The following is an 18,059-nucleotide window of genomic DNA, read 5'->3' on the forward strand; positions in this document are numbered from 1 at the left end:
AAAAGTCCTCTAATACCATATCTTACAGGACACAATTAAAAGTTGGATTAAAAAGAATAAACTATAGTGTCTAGGCCTATTAAACTAGGTTAGACTTTATTTTAAGGTTCTATCACAGCATAAAATCATGCAATCATACAGTGACAGTGTCTGTGGCCTGGCTGGGGTTGAGCTGAACACTGACAATGAGTTACATGCATCATGTTTCGAAATAATATATAACACAGTTATGACAATTTCTATCTGAATTCCTAGATCATATACCTCACCTGTCTAATATATGAACCTGTAGAACCTATATGTGCCTGTTTATCTCAGAGTTGAGACTGTCAGTGATGCAATGATGCTGATGAGATGAAGCAAGCAAGTTGGCTTTGTTCGGTCGATAACGATTACACACTTCAGTGAGTCTCCATACACGCCCGTTCCGTCACGTCAGTGGTCAGCTGTGCCAAATTAACCTTGTAAGTTACAGTTTTCGTAGACCAGAGATTGATCACAATCGTATTAAATACAATCAAGCATCTCCTGTCGATATGCACCACTGAATAAACTCACCAATATGAGGCATTGCGTGCGTTTTTCATTCTTGATTTTGACTTTGAGTCCCCAGTATTGTCCTCTCCTCACCTCCACGACCGCTCCGCTCCCGGCGCAAACTTAAGGCTCTTCCGGATCCGACTGGGCCGCTTGGGCCTGTTCGCCTGCGCCTCCCGAGCTAGCTGGGTATGGTACGGTGTTTACGGCTCGACTACATCCACCACCTGTTGACCTGCAAAGTCGTTGTGTTACCGAGTATCTGCTCCTGCGCCATCAACGACGAACTGCCGACACGGCAACTGAAAGTTTGACAAGACTAAAAAGTTCATGACGTCATGTATGGACATTAATCATTAAATGAAAATGATTTGAACAAATCAGTCAATTTAATACATGTACATATTCTCACTTTTCTGGCACGATGAAAGACCACTTGACTTACCTCCTTCAGTAAGTAGGGGAATAATATTTCCCTTAACGATCGCCGCCAATAACAAATCGTTCGGATGTGCATATTTTTTTCCTGACAAAAAAAAAATTATTTTGAGGGATCCTCCTTTAATTATTAGACCTTGGTTTCTCTTTGTTGCTCATAGGGCCTCCACGACGCTATGAAATGTAGCCGTCTTGTTGCCCTGTAATGATGGATGAAAGTTCATGATTGACAGGATAAGTTAACTTGAGTTACCATGGCAAAAGAATAATAAAAGCAATGGAGTATGCGTGGCCTGCACCACGTTTTCAAAAGTGGATGGGGGGGGGGGGGGGCAGTTTTTTTGCTGTCACTTCCGGATATCATCAGCTGACAAGCAAACAAAAACACAAACAACAAATCTAAACAAAACAAAACAAAACCACAAACAAAACAAACAAACAAAAAACTACTAAGATTTTACATTTAAACTGTTAACTCTTAGTTAATATGTTTATATAAATTTAGTCACCATTTTTGCAGTTTATACTGCAAAATGAGAAGTATTTTCAATGTATTTTACTTCCAAAAAAATAATTCCTTACCATGGCCACATATGTTCCAGAATAACTAGGACTTTAATTGCAATTGAGTAATTCTGAATCTTTACAGTAATTTTTATTACAAACAATTTATTCTAAGCGTATAACTCGTTATAACAATAGAAAAAGACTTTAAAGAATAGCGACGTTATTTATGAATAATTCCACATCTATAAATTTGACAATTTTGCTATATTTTGGTATGTTGTTAACTGTAAATATTTCCCCTTCAAAAAAAAAAAAAAATCCTTACATTGCAATGGAAGAAGATGTCTTAGAATATGTTAGTCTACAGGTGTGCCAAATTCAGTGATTTTAGACAAATTTGAAAAAAAAAAACAACCACTATGCTACTGGACTAACAGACTACAGCTATTACCCGATTTGACCCTTCAATAGCTGCGGTTTGATTTTCTTTTTTTCGATCCTTTTTAAGTACTAAGATAATTGTTGCTTATAAAGTGAACACTCGAGCAGTCATGTTGCACTGTAGACTTTACTTCCCGGGAAGACAATGTTGGATAAATCAAGAAAAGAAGTTAAATGTGAAATCTTGTAAACTCCTTCAAGCTTTCAAAAAATAGTGGCAGATATAGAATGAAGAGTTTGGTCGCAAAAACCGAGAAGTCCATATTTGCCAAATGGAGATATTTGTGATTAAAAGTCAAGAAAAATAAAGAGAATAATAAGAAATTTTTTACTTCTTTTGACCATAACTTCAAAAATGTACCTTTATATGTAGTGACCAATATATCATTTAAAAGGTATTATTTTGTACTTTATGACAGAGACCGTACTTCAAAATCTTCAAAAATTGACTTATCAGTTTTTGCGAACAAACTCTTCATATATATATATATATATATATATATATATATATATATATATATAATACTCATCTAATAGCAGATGATGCACTGATGTTGGCAGTGATGCATTGCTTACAACTTTGTAGGTTTTCCCGGCAAATTTCGTTCAAGTGGTATTTACGATTGTGTTTTCATTTACGTGCATTCAAATTCATATGTTTGAAGCGGTACAGTGACTTTGGTCAAACAATTTAACATTTAATGCTTTTAAATGTGTTTTAGGCACCCAAAGTGATTGTCACAAGTTCAAATTCGGATGTGATCATTCAATTTCATGTTTGGGCATGGATTTCCAAGTTTGTGCATTCCAATGATAAAATTCATAACCAGAATGTGCCACAGAAATGCAGAAATTGTTATATTGTATTTCAAGCTGGGTGACAAAAAGATGAACATATCGCACCGTAACTAACACTCAGAATGATAGGCCCTACACATATGAAAATGCACGTTTAGGAGCACTTGGGAAAGTGAAAGGGAAAGAGGACTGCTCAAAGTGGGAATACAGGCTGAACATTTTTCCTACTTTCAAATAAGTAAAAGCTAAAATATATATATATAATTCAACAAAACATTAAAAAAAATATAAATGACAGCTCAGCAAGTTATACATTGTATATCAGGTTTTTTTTTTAATGTCTCATACAGAAGTGAAACAATACAAAGGGTTATCATGCAAACACACACACAGAGGCAGTCAAATTACTAACAAAGAGCATATAAACACTAGTTTATACCAGGTACTATCTTTAATTACGAATCATAAATATATCATATCACATGTGACCAATCTGCAATCATCACATAAGAAAATGCAAAAAAAAAAACACCTACAAAAACATGAACACAATTCAGTTTAGCAGACATAATACAGTAGCTGTTTACAATCCAAATATTCATACACAAAAAGCTGTATATATAACACACTGATATTAAGTCCTTTTTTTCTTCCAGTAAACATGGCAATGCTTGCATACCCATCACCATTGCTTGGCATTTCATTTTGTTCAAGAGCATGCCACATAAGGCCACATTTATATTGCATATTTCCAGTAAAGACAAGAGATGACAGAAAATCAGGGGGATAAATGAGTGAAATGGGAACATTTGTTATCCATTTGAGGAAGACTGTGACATTAAATTGCCACTGAAAACTTCTCAATTATTTCTTTCATTAAAAAAAATGAAATCTTCTACACCTTTGTGTTATTTAATTTTTCTGTTTGCAATTATTCTGAGAAGACTATAAAGTGCTATACACATGTAGTAACAACTCCCAAAATGTCTGATCAACTGCTGTACACAAAAATATCTTCACATAAAAAACAGTCAATTCCAGCCAATGCCATATACAACCGTGTATACATCACATACTACGGGAAAGAGAGAAGTGAACCCTGAGATTTGTTTGAATTAGGATTACACTGTACTGGCGTTCAATGAGACACATAAGTATTGGATAGCCCAGCAAATATCTTGTAAGTTAGTACACTAATTATGCATAAAGAGTACAAATTGATAAGTACATAAAAAAAAGACCATCTTACAAACCCGAGCATGAAAAATACAAACATAATTCAAGTAAAATTACATGAATAAAATTTGGCAATATCAAAGCCATAAACGATTTTCTTATAGAGAAGATGAATTAAACAAACAACCTTCACACATTTACATTCTGATGCTATCATATACTCATTATTTTCATATGTAATGCATTTTTTTTTATTTTGGCATTCTCTGCAAAATACAATATTGATAGAAAATAGATAATGAATATCACTTGCCCTGAAGAATTCAAGCATGCAATGATAACATGATCATCACATGGACATATGATAGCATATTATGAAAGACCCAGACTTTCTTCAATCAATGGATGTAAAATGACTCTATGAAAAATAAAAATGGAATGGGACAATTCTGGAAATATTGCTATAAATTACAAGACAACACATTGAAAAGGGACACACACACACAATTTCCCTGAAACATATCATACCTAATGATTGCGCGTATTTGTGTATAAGCATACATAAGAACTATACATAACAGTAAAGTTCACAAAAAGTATAATTTTGAAACATTTGGATTTCAGTGATGATATATGTACAAATAAACTCCCTTGACAATAAGAAAAATTCGATTTTCTCTTAAAATTGAAGTCATTGTGTTGTGAGAAAGTAAGTTATTTGAAAGTCTGTTCATGACAGATCTTGTGGGGGTATCAAGTAGAAGCCCAATTTTCACTTTCCATCTTCTCCTTGAAGAGACAAGTCAACTTTGTCATCAAAATTTGCATGCATTATCGCTATGATAATAGGATATACAATGCACTCCTGGTATATCAAACATGAGTCCAATGAAATTCCGGTTACAGCGTAGTAGATATTCAGGCTGCAGTATCATCAGCTCTATGTATTTTTATTGTTTATTTGTTTGTTTGTTATGAAATTTGGATATAACGAAAGAAAACTGCCGATCCCGAGGACTTCATTATAATGGGAGTCCACTGTATATCTGCACAAATGAGCAACATGTGCCCGAACTTATAATAGAGACCCCAAATTTGACAATCTGGAAAAAAAAAGGAGGAAAAAAAAATCAAATAAATACCCTCAGTTGATACATGAGTGAATGTACTTCAAGTTTGTACATAGCAGATCTACGGGTGGCATGTGTGATAAATTTTACACAAATGGACAAATTGGACAAACTTCAGAGACCCCCCTCCCCAGTTTACAATGTTCTTAGGTATCAAAAAAGAATGTGAGATTGCGTGGAAGGTGAACTTGCAACACTCAGATGAGCACTAGTTCCCTGGGTCTGTTGAAATTCTTGAAGGTAAAAGGGAACAATTTCTTTGCTCTACACTGTTGCTGCTCCCTGGCTAAGATGGTGCAATATATCTAAATCTGTTTTGAATATTCAGAGTTTGGCGCTGTGATAGTAAGACTCGTGTACCACCATGGATGGCTGAATGTCACTGAGCTTGGCACAACCTGCAAGACAAATAAAGAGATCAATATGACAAAAGCCTGACAGAGGCAGACATAAAGGGGAGAAGGTATGGTATGAGAAGCAGAAAAAAAACAATAACAAAAGAAAGAAAGACAAACACATCCAGCCCCCCCCCCCCTCCCAACCAAAAAAAAAAAAAAAAAAAAAAAAAAGACAGTAAAACAGGAGAAGCATAAAGAGCAAAAGGGTGTACGGTATGTGAAATCAGTGGGAAGAAGACAGCAAAGCATGCATGGTGATGGGTGGCCTATCCACATAAACTTCATATATGCCATGACAAAGATGTCAAAATAGGGTCAACAGGTTTGCTGTACGTGTACATCATCCAACTGTAATACAGGAACTTGTATTCTGTAACAGTCACACAGAGATTTCAAGCCCTAAATTACATATAATCACTGAAAACTCAGCAATATTCTGTCAATAAAAGAGGAGAAAGATAATTTTCTCTTGTTTTCAATCATAAATGAGTAATAATAGGCTTTCTCCTTCATCTTAGGGGATGAGTCTGCAAGTAGTATCGCACTTCAAAATGCAGTAATTAGTTTGATATTAAAGACTGATGTTTTGATGCTTTTGGGAGTGTATGCTCAACAGCTTGTCTCATGGCATAAATACCTCTCACGCATTACAATCTGATGTTTTTTTCATCCATGGCATTCTGCATTTTCCACACAAAATATTTTTGATTTGATATTTCTGTCACACAGAAGGTTCTGATACATGATTGTGCGTATATAACAATGATAATCTATTACTGGTACGCTAAAAGCTCATGGAGGATTTGATTTTGCTGACAGTGTCATTATTTGACGATTCATTCACATATATCTCACCACAAACATCCACATACTGTAAAACAAGGAATGTTCACGTGCATTTTCAGCCAAGATACGCGAAATTCAAATGCACACAAAAGTTTTTACCTACACTACACTACAGTGGCAACTCGCGGAAATTTCATGCCGCGAATATATCATGTTTTACAGTACATGATTTAGTTTGCTGTTATAAGTGACTAAAAACTACGCTTCTACAATAATGTGTGGTCAACCAGAGCATACTCACCACTTAAAGCCATTGCAAGACTGAACTCTTCTCTTAGTATTTCTAACACTTGCTTGACGCCTTCTTCTCCCTGCACAACACAAACAAAAAGAAAATGAAAATGAAGAGGTGCAATTCTTAAGCATTGGAAAAATGAACATATCAAGGCCAAAATTCACTATAGTGGTTAATATTTTTTTGCTGTTATCATGTAATTCACCTGTCCCCTGTGTGCAATGAACAGAAAGTGTACGAATGAAGATACAGTGCTCAATCTTTGTTTTTACAAGATAATTCCAAATTTGAGATAGCTAATGACTGTTTCTCTGCTATAGTTAGAGGCATGTTTCAGGGTGATATTAAGCCTATTGAAAGGTCAAAATACCAGCATAAACATTTCAAGCAAAAGTATCTGCAATTCCCATTACATTACAACCAGTTAAACATTCACCTCGTAATGAGGTCAATATTTTTCATTTACTTATTACATTGTGCGATCTTGTCAGATATGTTCACATTTTTCTCCCAAGTGAAAGAAGGCACTATTGAATTCAAAAGTAAATGGGATTCACAACACATGTTTGCACAACTCCTAATTCTGGATGAACAATATTATGTTTTTGTATATTTTCCTCTTTGTATTTACCGCTTTTTGTTAAAAAAAAAACAACAACAAACAACTAGAAATGTCGCTATGGCGACTCGTATGCCTCCGCCATAATGCATGATTCTCCTAATAGGTCTATAGTACATGAGGACAATGTGTGAATACATTTTCACAAAATTGGCAAAATATTTAGAAATGACACGTTTGCCACAAATGTGTTGAATGTTCACCTTCCTTGACCTAGGTTTAATTAGATGAATGAGAGAGCATGTATTATTGGGGATTTTAGATCTTTTACTTGACTTGACCCCTTCATAAGTTTATGCATTGAGTAATTTTCAAGGTACGGATAAAACGTGCAATTTCTGTATTGAATAATAAATTGTTACCGTTTTCATCTGGCCTTTGACCCTTGACGTTTGACCCTAAGATTCATGAGAGAATCATTGTCAGGCAGAACATGCATAAATATATACTAAGTTTCAAGATAACTTGAGCCACTTCCGAGATATGGAGGGAGTAAAGTTCAGTACTTTCACTTGATCTTTGACCTTTGACCTTTGACCTTTTTGACAAAAAACAACAACAACAACACGAACTTCCCAGAGAATCTCTATTAGGTTAAATATGCATACACCAAGTTCAAAAAGAAAATAATCCTGCAGGCATTGCATAAATATGAGGGATATACACGTAGTAAAATTTGGAAGTGTTACCCTTGACCTTTAACCCTGACCTTTGACCCCATGAACCCCAAATTCCCTAGATAATAATTGCCAGTCAGTAAATGCATATGCTATGTTTCATGTAGACCAGTACCTCGAACCATTTCCAAGTTATGAAGATAAAAGTGAAATTTTGATATTTTTACTTGACCTTTTGACATTTAACCTTTGACCCCAAACTTTCACCAGAGAATCTTAATTGGGTAATACATGTATACACTAAGTTTCAAGAAAATATCTTTAGGCATTGCATAGATATGGAGGAAATAGTTAAATTTGGAACATTTGACCTTGACCTTTTTCAGTTTCAGCAAGCTTTATTTCTCCACTTGTACATAACAGAAGATATAAGTGTGACAATATCAAACATATTATTCAGAAGTCATGAAAATATAAACAAAATGTCGCATCACAAATATAGTTATAATCATGTGAAATTATACATTAATATCATTTCAGATCTTTAAGACTACTGGTGGAGGAGACCGTTATCAATCAGCAAAACGCTTGACTTGGACAACGGCCTCTGAACATAACACGCCTTGTAACATTTTTTTTATATATAAAGGAAGGAACGGAACAATTATACACACGTAGAACAAATAATGTAAATTTTTAAAGTATTTTAAAAGTCATTTTACGAAAAAAGGACAACAGAAGGTGGAATGTATAAAGACGAAAGAAGGACAAAACAAAACAAAACAAGGCTGAGAATAAGGTACCCGAATACGAAGAGTAGAGGAAAGAAAGAAGAAAAGAAAAACGATGAGATACAGTGTTCAGGAGTTGGGAATAATGAAACAAAAGCGTAATTTCTAATTCGAGTGGTACATTGCGAGAAGAACATTTTTATAAGATGATTTAAAACATTGTAAAGAAGAACTGCGTTTGAGGTCATCGTTCAATGAGTTCCCTACAAACATCTGGACCATGATATCTTATGGAATTTTGAGCTACAATGACTTTAGGGTTTTCCAAATGATAATCTGTTGCATGACGTGTAGGATATGAATGAATACTATAATTTGAAATATACATACATGTGATTGTTAGTATATCTATACATAAATATTGTTGTTTGCCTTTGACCTTTGACCTTGAGCATGTGCACCCAAAAGTTCACCCCCTATAATACACATACATGCCAAGTTTCACGAGGATATCCCAAAAGATTTTTTAGTTACGCTGTCCACAAAATTCATTACAGACGGACGGAAGGATGGACGGAAGGAAGGACTGACGGACGGACAGACGGAAGGACGGACAACCCAAAAACATAATGCCTCCGGCACCACTTCGTGGCGGAGGCATAAGAACAAAAATAAACAAAAATCTCTTGAGTTGAAACAAAGTTACCTCACAAGCCAGGCTCCAAATTATAGGCCTCCCAATAAACACTGCCCTCGCCCCACGAGCCAAGGCCTTGAAGACATCAGTCCCCGTCCTCACTCCACCGTCCATGTAAACCTCAACAGGAAAGCCTCTGACTGCCTCCACCACCTCAGGTAAAGCATCCAGCTGAAAGAAGCACAGAACAATCCAACTGTACAGTCAGCATATAGTACTTTGTAGTTTTCACCCACTTTCGCGGTAATTTGTAATTTACGATGTAGTACTCCCAATGAGCAACTTGGCATACAGAAAAAGACAGAATTCTCTGATTTATGCCAAAAAGGTTTTGAGTATGGCCCGGTGGCCCGGCGCCACCAAAAAAGTCGGATCTTTGCCTTTACTTTTGGAAATGAATAACTGTAATTTTTGACTCCGATGATACTAAAATAAATGTCGGATGTTTGCTTATACTTTTGAAAATGAATAACGATAAGATTCAGCTCTGTATGGTGCTAAAATTAATGTAAGATATTTGATTTTGCTTTGAAAATGAATAAGGATAACACTTGGCTCTGGAAGATGCTAAAAATAATGGTTGAATGTTTGCTTTGACGTTCGTAAATGAATAATAATAATATTCAACTCCGTACGATGATACAAAAAAAAAATGTCGGATGTTTGCTTTTACATTCGAAAGTAAATAGTAATAACATTCAGCTCCGGAAAATGCTAAAGTAAATGTCGAATTATCCCTTTGACGGGCGGAAATGAATAACAATAATATTCAACTCTGTACGATGATTGAATAAATGTCGGAGGTTTGTTTTTACTTTCGAAAGTAAATAGCAATAACATTTGGCTCCAGAAGATGGTAAAATAAATTTACAGATGATTGCTTTTACATTCGGAAGTGAGTAGCAGTAATAGTCTGCTCCATAATGATGCTGAAATAACTGTTGGATGCTTGCTTTTAAATTTCAAATGAATAACAGTAATACTCAGCTGCGTTCGATGCTAAAATTGATGTCTGATGTTAGCTTTGATGTTCGGAAATGAGGACAATAATATTAATCTCTGTACGATGATAAATAAATACCTGATGTTTGTTTTTATGTTCGAAAGTAAATAGCGATAACATTCAGCTCCGGAAGATGCTAAAATCAATGTCAAATGTTTGCTTTGGCGTTCGGAAATGAATGTCAATGATATTGATCTCCGTAGGACGATAAAATAAATGACGGGTGTTTGCTTTTACATTTGAAAATGATTAATGGTCACATTTGACTCCGTATAAAGGTGCTGAAATACTGGTAAAACCAATGTTGGACGATTGCTTTTACAATCAGAAATCGGTAACTTTCGGCTCTTTACAAAGCTAAAACAAACGACAGATGTTTATAAATGTCTGCGAATGCTTCCACTTTCTCATTTCAAACGTAAGTTTTTACCACCTAAATAGGCATCAACTTTTATAATAATCTATAGCCTATTTGCTGAATCTTAGAACTTAGAATACTGGTAAGATGATTGAATTTTCTATTTATTCATTTTAGACATTGGTACCTGCATCACTTCAGTAATGCTTAATATTTAGTTTTCTATGTTTAGTAGGACCGATTTGTTTTTTTCTTATGCTTTTCTTGATTTTTTTTTTTTTTTTTTACTTTCGGGCCACCAAAAATAAAAGTTAGTGTGGAGCCCTGCATATCAGGTATTCAACAATTACACACAATGCAGTAAGCATTCATATCTTTCAGCTTTAATATTTTTTTCTTCTTATTCAGAGTCTATAGAAGCATCTATACATTGAAAAATGTCTAAGAAATGTCGTAACAGTATTATAGTGACATTTTGGGTAATGGAGTCAGATACTACCCTGATACAGAGACTCCAACTCTCCCGCTTTCGACGGGAGATCTCCCGCCGAAAGCCCATTTTTTCAGAATCTCCCGTTCTCCCGCTTGAGATTTAATTCCTCCCGCTTGAATGATGTCACTCTTGTAACTTACAACTATACCTATACACTATAAAATGCAGATCATATCTTTCATGAAACAGTCCAGTCTATAATTATACGTCTGGTCTTCATGCATAAGACTAGTGATGAAGCACATCGTGTATGATCAAAAAGGTATTATACAAACAAACAACCAATTTACCGGAGCTGGGACATAATCCAGCTGCCGTCCACCATGCGCTGATACAATGATTCCCTCTACACCAGCTTCAGCCAGTTCCCGAGCAGTTTCACCTGACAAAATTTGAATAAAAGAAAAGAGACATTTGATATATTATCATACAAATGATACTGTAAAGCTCTTTTCACGTGCAGCCTCTGCATGAATTATGATGAATAGTTTGACAGGCAAAGTTACACTATGCTAACCTTCTTCTCCGAACATAAAACTGAAGCAGAATGACAACATGGTGGAGTAATTCCTCAAACAAGAGACCCGCAGGTCTAGCGCTCACCTGAGTATTGCAGGTTCACCTTTCACGCAGTCACTAATCTAAATTACACACGGCTCTACCAAATTTGACCAGGCATTCTCAAGTAGAAGATGAAAATGTACAATAAGGGCCCAAATTCCACCCCATATAGTATCAATTTAGCTCTGTTGTTTCTGGTTTTAGAGAAGAGCATTTTTTAAAGATTCCTTAATTCGGGGTGATTAGGGGCCCCTGGGCTACCCTGGGTGGAGCATGGTGCCCATTTTAACAAATTGAGATTGTAACCCCCTAGGGATGCTACCTGCCAAGTTTGGTGAACATCCATCATAATGTTTTCACGACGAAGATGAAAATGTACAATTTAGGCCCACTCTTTGGACCTCCCCACCCCTGGATCTGCTATGAACAAACTTGAAACTTGAAACTACGAAACTACAATCATTAATGTACTAACTCATAGTATTAATTTAATTAGCTCTATCACTTCTGATTCTATAGAAGATTTTTGAAGATTCCTTAATTTTGGGAGGTTTGTCTCCCTTTGGACCCTCCAAGTGGGACACAGTGCCCATTTGAACAAATTGAGATCCTATGCCCCTAGGGAGGCTACCTGCCTAAGTTTGGTGAAAATGAGTCAAGGGGTTCTCAAGAAGAAGATGAAAACGTACAATTTAGGCCCCAATTTGGACCCCATAACCCCTATTCCTGGTCCCAAGGGGGGGGGGGGCACCCCTGATTCCACATGAACAAATTTGAAACTACAGACATCAATGCACTAACTCATAGTATTAACTTAGGTCTATCATTTCCGGTTCTAGACATGCTAGAGAAGAAGATTTTTAAAGATTTTTTTTTTGGGGGGGTGGGGGTTGGGCCCCCTGGGGGACCCACTGGGTTGGGCGTGGTGCCCATTTTAGAAAATGAGATCGTAACCGCCCAGGGATGCTACCTGCCAAGTTTGGTGAAAATCCATGACGGGGTTTTCAAGAAGAAGATGAAAATGTACAATTTAAGCTCCATTTGGACATAGGATCCCCGCCCCTCCCCAAGGGGGCACCCCTTGATCTGCCATGAACAAACTTGAAACTAAAGTCATTAAAGGGATCATATAGTTTTGGTTGAGACCTAATTTAAGGTTTCTAACATTTTTGGGTGAGATGATAAGAAACCTCTTATGAAATATGAAAGAGCATGTTATTCCATGAGGAATTAAACAATTATTTGACGAAATTGGTTTTGAAATGGCCGAGATATCCAAAACAGAGCGATTCTAGAAAGTGTGTGACCCACACTTTTTTTACAATCGCTTTGATTTACTTTGTTTTTTGATGTTTCAGGCATTTCAACCCAATTTTCATCAAATAAACTTTGAATTCCTCTTAGAATGGTATGCTCTGTATGAGTGTTCTCTTGGTATCTTGCAAAAAGTTAAAAGCCCAATTCTCGTCTCCACCAATACTGTATCGTCCCTTTAATGTACTAACCCATAGTACTTAGCTCTATCACTTCTGGTTCTAGAGAAGAATTTTTTATGCCTCCGCCAACGAAGTGGCCGGAGGCATTATGTTTTCGGGTCGTCCGTCCGTCCGTCCGTCCCGTTTTGTCTTTGTCGATATCTCAAGAACCGTGTGGTGGTTTTACATCAAACTTGGTATGAGGGTATATCCTTGGGGGATAATACTTTGTTTGGATTGTAGGGTCACGGGGTCAAAGGTCAAAGATCAAAGGTCACAGGTTATTTTGTGAAAAAAGGTTGAAATTTCATGTTTTTCTCCATATCTCGCAAATGGTTCAAGGTATCTTCATGGAACTTAGTATGCTTGTTCCAATGGGCAGTGATTATCTAGGGAAGTTGGGGGTCATGGTTCAAAGGTCAAGGTCAACTTTCCTTATATTTATGCAATGCCTGAAGGTTTTTTTTTTAACTTGATGTATACATGATTGTATTACCCAATATAAATTCTGTGGGAAGTTTCCTGCCAAAAGGTCAAAGGTCAAAAGGTTAAAGGTCAAGTGAAAGTGCTGAATTGCACTTTTTCCTCCATATTCTCAAAAGTTACTCAAGGTATCATCATGAAACTTACATATTCATGCATGTTCAACCTAACAGTGATTCTCTTTGGAACTGTGAGGTCAAAGGTCAAAGATCAGGTTTAGATAATGCTATTTCCCATTTGGTACTGAAATTATACTTTTTCTCAATACCTTGAAAATTACTCAATGCATAAACTTATAAAAGGGTCAAAAGCCAAGTAAAAATCATCAGTTCCCCAAATACCTGCACTCTGACATTTAATCATTCATCCAATTGAACCTAGTTCTAGAAAGTGAACATTCAGCACATTTGTGTCAAACCTGTCATTTTAATATTTTGCCAATTGTGTGAAACTGTCATCACACATTGTCAAGACATTGTACTATAGACCTATTTGGAGAACCATGCATTATGGCGGAGGCATATCAGGCGCCGTAGCAATATACCTAGTTTAAAGATTCTTTAATTTTGGATAGTTTGTGCCCCCCCCCCCGGACCCCTGGGTGGGGTATGGTGCCCATTTTAACGAAATTGAGATCCTAACCCCCTAGGGATGCTACCTGTTGAGTTTGGTGAAAATCGGTCTTGGTGTTTTCAAGAAGAAGATGAAAATGTAAAAAGTTTACGCACAACGTAAGACGCACGATGGACGCCGGACGAAGAACGATCGCAATAGGTCACTTGAGCATTTGGCTCAGGTGAGCTAAAAAGGGTGCTTGTTTGGCAGTGAAGTATAGTTCTCTTCTTTTCATTGCTCCATATGGTAAGTTTTTTAAAACACTGTTAGCAATAAGGTTTGTTTTTAAAGTGATGGATGACACATTTTTCATAAATTTTCCTGGGTCCGTGCAATCTTTCATGGAAAAACTTGTGGTACATGTGGATGTTTACTTCAAGATGACAAGAATGACTGAGCAGTGTTCACTGATGAGATCACACAACACCAAACTGTACAGGTTACATTTACAGGCCATTTCCTTACCTGTTAAGACTCCCTTGCAAATGATCGGTAGCTTTGTGATGCTCTTTAGCCATCGTATATCCTTTGTAGTCACGGACGCCGAGACCCGGGGTGTGAAGAAACAAAGCATTGGTGGGATGGAGCTTCTTGTGTTCCTGAGTCTCTTGAATTTCAGGGATGTCAAAATTGGCTAACCTGAGAAAAAAAGATCATGAGACACAGATAGACAGAAAAATATCAAAAAATGGAGCTGCCACTGAACATGATTAACACCCCCACCTAAATCTGGAGGAGTGAACAGATAAATTTTAGGATTTGATCTTGACCTTTGACCTGTGGCCGATTTCACTCAAAAACCAATCAAGTGTCAAAAACCAAATCAAGTATTCCCATCATGTCCAGTCTTGAGTAATTGCATAAACAAATACAATTTTATGATTTGACTTTGACCTTTGATCTCTGGCCTATTTTACCCAAAATCTGGACCAAGTTTGGTAAAATTTCAATCAATATTACTCAAGTTATCGTGTAAACAAATGGGGACAGACGTACGGACGGACGGACGGACAACCCGAAAAAATAATGCCTTCGGCACCCTTCGGGCGGAGGCAAAAACAAGGGGGGAAAGATCTTTGTTTTGGAATTCAATCGTGAAGCTTATTCGGTTGTCCATTTACCAGCTACACTAAAATAGAGCAAGGCTTGTACAGATTGTACTTTATATGACAAAATTCCCATTACGTAAACTGTTTCACGAGAGGACAATCCTGTATTAAAGCAAAATCTAAACAATATTTATATCGATGTAAATCATATCGCCACTAGTAAGGAAGCTAAGCTGAGCTAGGTATAGCAACAAATATACTTGATAGTCATGTCATCATATCTGTTGAGTCGTTTGCGTGCAGTTTTAATGTGGTTGCCGATTTTTTGCAGAGTCCACAGTCAAAACTATGCCTTGGTAGCCGCACCGCTCCGCTTCTCTCACAAAGTAAGCCGTGATCTCACGATTCTTCATCATGTAGACGTTCATCCACAGGGGAGTGCCAGGGACTGCCGCGGCAACGTCGGCCATGTGGTGTTGGAGTTCATACTCTGGACCATCAGAGTGCCACAATCGCGAGCGGCTAGAGGAATTAATGCACAGAGTGCTGGTTATTTTCATTACTCATTTCATACTCTTTGAGAAAGAGATTCTTCTATATCACTTTTCTCTTCAGCAAGAAATCAGCCAAATAGGAAAGTTACAAACTAAGCACATAGAATGTTTTATTCATCCTTGTTGAATAGAATTTATTTCCCTTAAATTCCCCGCATAAACAGTACTTTTAAAGCTTTGCGATAAAAGGTATTTTTCTGTCAAAGCAATTCCCTTCCTCCCCCAACCCATAAAAAAAATGTCAAAAATCAACATAAATAGAATGAAATAAGAGGCAAGTTGTTTCCTTGAGATCACACCTCTTGCAGTCGCCTTTTCACCTTCCAGATCAGCAGCACGATGGAAGGCTGTTGGTGATATAGCAATGGGCATGGTGACACGAGTGCCTAGGATGGTGGTTGAAAGGTCCCTCTTGGATACGTCTCGTAAATCCTGGGTCGCAGGCGATACCTTGAGAGAATCAACATGTAAAGGAGGAGATTGGAGGTTGGCATTCAAATTCGCACCAAATACCAGTTTCAATTTCATTTATGAGCACACAATTTCGACCTTTTGAACGTTCAAATTCAATTAGCATAACCAAGTCCTGTAATTCTGTGCAATTCTTACGAATATTATTACACATGTACGTTGATTAATGGCAAATTCATCAACATTCAGTGTTATCATTTCAATTTCAACATCTTTTTTTTTTTCACATTTTTTTCTATTCGGCCAGTTTCACTTTATTTCCCCGAAAGTGGATATCACATTATTTTATAAAAATCGTATAATGGTTAAACTCCGACTTTGCTAACATAATGAGAGATCACATAAGAACATCGACACGTTAAGTGTGATTTTATAGTTGTATAACTATATATACAGATTTTGTTTTAAAAGCTCCAGTGATCTTCACTTGCTTGCAATTTTGAAAATAGTATTTTTTGTACATATGTATATAAAATGTACTACAAGTACTTTGATAATTTCGATAATATCTTCTTTGTACATTTGTTCAGGAAAACCTGAAATTCAACAAAATTTTCACACTTTGAAGTGTTCCAGTGTTAACAGTATTTTCTGGGAAATTGTACCTCTTGAATGCGAGCCTACTATCTCTTAGTGTACTCTCTTCATCACACCCTGTCTGGTAGTAGAGCTTAAACCATCCCGACACCAATCCAAGCCCTTCCTCCTCGAAGTCTTCTACACAGGCATATTTGTGGGTCGCCATAATGATTGACTGGTTCAGGACACCTTTCCAGAATCTTTTCCAACAGATAAAAGAGATCTGGCATCAGGACAGAACTTGAGCCAAACAAGTTGTTTGAAGCACAACACTGTTAATAAGGATGGAAGGCCTATTAACAGGCAAGAGCCTATCAACAATTTTGCCTTCAAATATCGTGCAGAAATTTGTTATGGCAGTCAGGAAATTTCACATTTAACAGTTTTCTGAAACGCAACTGAAACACAATTGCCATTATCATCCCACATCTTCAAAAGTTGAGGGGTGGGGGGGGGGCGGAGGGGGCCACTTCACACTTCTGATGCCACTTCCGGGTTTCATCAGGGAAGAAGAAGAAGAAGAAGAAGAAGAAGAAGAAAGGTCTTCACCGTTCAGCGCAAAAACAAAGCCTTACCGTTCTCACACTTCGAGGTTTGTATCTATTTCTTTCTAGTGCCACTTACGCACTTCCGGGGTAAAAAAAAAAAGTTTGTGCCAAAGTGGTGACACCTTATCTATTCCTTTGTATGGGCCAACAACAAAAAAAGTAGGGGCCTGATCCCCACCCGGTTCCTCTGGTCCTGAATATGAATAAGAGATTGTACATTTCAGGTTAATGCTTTTTATCTAAAATATGCATCAGTTAAAAATAGCTTAAGTCGCCAGGCATAGATATTTATTGAAGGGCAGATTCTGAAAGAGCAGCTTTAAATGATGTATAACTCAATTCCAATGGATGCTCCTAACCTGTATTAAATGCTGGAAAGAAAGCCCACACTCTTGGAACAGTTTGAACTGAGAAAAGAGGCTCTGAAGTACAGCGTCTATTCAAACACTGTCTTAATCTTTAGTAAGCCGTGCTACCTGTGCCATGAACAGTACAAAAAACATGATATAAACCAATGTAAAAACAACAGTGAAGGTATCAGATTAAGCTGAAATTGAGCATGCTCTATTAACATATTCTACCTCAGATAATTTATCCTTTTAAAAGTTATTAGATTTCAATGTAAAGAGAGTGTAAAGGATTTTCAAGAAATGAAAAGGGGCCTCTAGGTAAAATCTGATCACACTATACTCTTACAAAA

The 18,059-nt window shown here is 36.8% G+C and overlaps 1 pseudogene; it reads right to left on the minus strand.

The window, feature by feature from the left end:
* Window positions 1-5,351: 5,351 nt before the first annotated feature.
* Window positions 5,352-16,977, minus strand: LOC139719276 (2-Hydroxyacid oxidase 1-like; annotated as a pseudogene).
* Between the last annotated feature and the right edge of the window lie 1,082 nt (window positions 16,978-18,059).

This window comes from Diadema antillarum, unplaced genomic scaffold, assembly GCF_040938485.1.
Source record: "Diadema antillarum isolate AM-2024a unplaced genomic scaffold, OU_Dant_1.0 scf00000108, whole genome shotgun sequence".
Taxonomy (NCBI): Eukaryota; Metazoa; Echinodermata; class Echinoidea; order Diadematoida; family Diadematidae; genus Diadema; species Diadema antillarum.